Here is a 3,658-nt window from a genome sequence, read left to right as displayed (position 1 = left end):
TCAGCTGAGGGCTCTGAACCCTATATACCTACAACAGCCATCCCCCCAGGAGCCACATATTACCCAGTGATTGTAAAGCTCTGGGAAAACACAAATAAAACTACCAGGCAGGTAGCCTATCATTTGGCCACAGGGTTGCCCTTGGTTCACGGCCCCTCTTTCAGGTTCACACAGGGGCACCAAGAGCCCATGTCCTCATCTATCATGGTCACTTTAACGGCAGGGTTGACAACTAGCCCTCCAGCAGTCTCAGTGCCCATGGTAGCCTTGAGAGAAGGTAGACGAGCCAGTGTTAGTATCCCTATGACCCCAACCATAATAGCCAGCCAGCCCCAGGAACCAACTACTGGCCCGCCTAACCCGTTACCATCAACATCACAGAATGATGCCGAGCCCATGGAAGTGGAGTTGACCCCCAGAAGGTCAACCGAACTCCCATTAGAACATAACGATCTAAGTCTCTTGGAAAACTACCTCGATGACTTTGAAAGGTACCTAAGTAGCGAGGCGAGCCAGTCCGGACCCCTGAGTACCGATGGCACGGTTCTCACTGACCCAACCAGCCCGACAGATTCTGAGCCCCCGACCTTAACACCAGAAGGGTTCGCGCATTCAGAAACAGCTGAATCTGAAGTGTTACAGGTTGTCCCTCTGCGGCTGAATCAGCTTTGTCAAATGCCCAATCTAGTTGCTAAGACCCCACCAACCAGGGGGCAGATTATTATAGAACCCATTACTCCTGTAGGTTCACCCCTGATCGAGATCCCACCAACCCTTAAGTCTAACAGATCGGCTGACCTACCTGAGGTCAACCTACCAGGTCCATCCGCCATCACGGCCCAACAGGCCCGGTTGCCCAGGAAGCGAGCAGCGCCGGATGAAGATCAGGCGGGACAGTCCACATCAATCACCGACCTAGACAACATGACGGTGGTTGACTCGTGGGAGGGTGAACAGGAGGGCTAGGTTACAGCAAACCTGGCGCCGGAAAGGAGAAGGATCCGACTTCAAGAAGGGGGTGTCGATAAACCTGGTGTCAAATGATGAAGAACAGACAACCAGCTTTAATGAAGGTGAAGCCTGATCAGTCTCCTCTACAGCTGAGTGCAAAAGGACTGAACTTCTGCTTTAAATCAAGCTAAAAATAAAAATGTGTAATCAAAAGTGTTTTACCAATAATCAACAAGTAATCAACTAATCATGTGTAATGATTTACAAGAATTGTATAACCAATTGTATGATTGTATGATTTGTTTGTTATTGGAAAGTGTTGAAGTGAAAGGAGCCTGATGAGATGACGAGACCTGATGTAACCATAGACAAGTCTGAACAAGTCTGAACATGTCTTAAGCAGAGAGAAAGAAAAAGGACAGAGCCAGCTATCAATGCACATAGTTCAAACTAGGAAGATGGTTAATATATTACCCTTGTAAGGTTCTACATAAGATATTCTAAGCTGATAATGAAAAAGCATGTATGAAGAACATTATGGTAACAAAACAAGAGGTCATGAGGTTCATCTCGGCTCACCTCGTGGTGACGCACTTCTGAGCAAAACAGGAAACATAAAGTGAACAACAAGTTCTGGAAAGTACCGAAAGCAGAGCAAAAACAGCTTTGTGGAAAAGTACCCAAAGTAAAATACAGGAAACAGCTTGTTTTTCTCAAGTTCTGGAAAGTACCCGCACATAGCAAAAACAACTTTGGGGAAAAACCCAAAGAGCCGGTTAGGACCGGTTAAAAGCACAAAACAACAGTCAGTTACTGGAAAAAGGATGATGTCATTTTCCAAGAAAGGCCTCTAACCCCTCCTTAAGAGGAGGAGGAAAAAGGGGTCTTTAAATACAGATTGAACTGATGAAACTTGGTCAAAGCTGAGTCGAAGAGTTGAGCAGAAGGAACTACAAGCAGGGAGCAGCTCGGAGGATCAGAGAAGCCCGAAAGAAGTTGGATTTTACCAGTTTGAGACAAGGCTGGGATTTACTTCTCTTCTCACTGAAATGGGATTGGATTTAAGTCTACACTTGCAACAGCAGACTGGAGAGGTGTCATACTTCTAAAAGCTTGACCCGGGCTCATCCAAAGCTCTGATTTCTTCAATTTGGCATAAGCTGCTTCTGTTTTGGGTTGGCCCGTACTTCCCTCCTGGGAGACGGGAAATATGCCTTTTATCCCCACAGAGATTCTCTGAGGTCCACCTCAGAATCATGGTAAGGGGACTACCCTGTCCTTCTGGTCTAATTAAGTTAATTCATCAGATTAGAATCATAGCATACAGGATAAATTTAAAATTATTAAACTGGGTACTAGTGAGTTTTGCTCGGAGGTGTTTCTGGTTCATGAGAGGGTTGAGAGAGAACATCTTCTGGCTTGATGTGTGAAAGGTCTGAGTGAAGGTAGTGTTCACAAAATCCCCAAGGGCTCTTGAGGATCAGAAGTCATCAGGAAGAATCCATTACCTTGCTTGAGTGAAGAAAGTGTATCCTATGTAATCATGAAATTAAATCATTATAAAATTGTGCCTGATGCTGTACCCCTGCGAAAATTGTTGATTAAAGCAAAGCAAAACGTATAAATCTGGACTATTATTTCATCCTTATTGAACAAATACATGGTAAAGCTTGGTTTGCTTAACAACATAAAAATTGGAGGTTTTGAAAGGTTCACCAGCCAGTGAGTGACAACACCCTTGTGCCCATTGTCCAGGGCCCTAAAGATTACCAGAACAAATAACAATTGCAATGCTAAATTAAGAGGTGAGCGGCCATAACGTGAGTTTCTCTGGACCAGATGACCCATCCCTGCTACTTGGAAGGATCAAGGTAACAGAGTGAGATTAGGGTGTGACTCACGGATAGAAGGTCGTTAATTTTCTGGATGAATCACCTCGCCGCAGCCTTAATGAGGCTACTTTAGACAGCTATAAGTAATACCACAGCGCTGAGGTTAGCTTCCGAACCCCTTGGAGGAGAGGCTGCAAGCAAGGGTGCTTATCACTATTTCCAGTGGTTACCTTTGCTTATCGGAAAGCAAAACAGTATGTATGTTGTGAAAAAATTTATAAACTAACACGTATCGTTTAAATATTGTTTAAAATCCATGTTTATTCTGCAGATTTTTAAAGTTGATGTGTAAAATGTGAACTTTGGTGAACCTCCTCAGTTGATGTGTAAATGTGAACTTTTGTAAACTTCTCAAAGCCTCGTGCTCAGCAAAACATCCTTGTATTCACCACCTGCGAAAAAAAACCAGACAGAACTTTTATCTAACTGCTGAGAACGTTTTTTCGTATCAACATGTTTTTCCTTTATCAGAATATCCTAGCCACATGAACAAAGACTTGTTACAAATCTAATTAAAAAATACCAGCTCCACAATGTTTATCAGAATATCCTAGCCACATGAACAAAGACTTGTTACAAATCTAATTAAAAAATACCAGCTCCACAAATGTTCATCAGAATGTTCTAGTCACATGGACAGAAGACTGGTTACAAAGTACCGGCTCAACAAGAAGAATAATATCTCGTGCTGATAACAAAGAACCTGTGTGTGATATCAGCATGAGAAACTTTATGATATGATAACAAAAAAGTTTGAATCATGTCATCTGGACTTCGTTTTTTTATTAAAAAAGAAACGTTTCGCCCCTCGTCCA

Source organism: Nematolebias whitei, chromosome 3, assembly GCF_014905685.2.
Source record: "Nematolebias whitei isolate Nwh7 chromosome 3, NemWhi1, whole genome shotgun sequence".
NCBI lineage: Eukaryota > Metazoa > Chordata > Actinopteri > Cyprinodontiformes > Rivulidae > Nematolebias > Nematolebias whitei.
The sequence above is the reverse complement of the archived record's forward strand: the minus strand, read 5'-3'. Positions refer to the sequence as shown.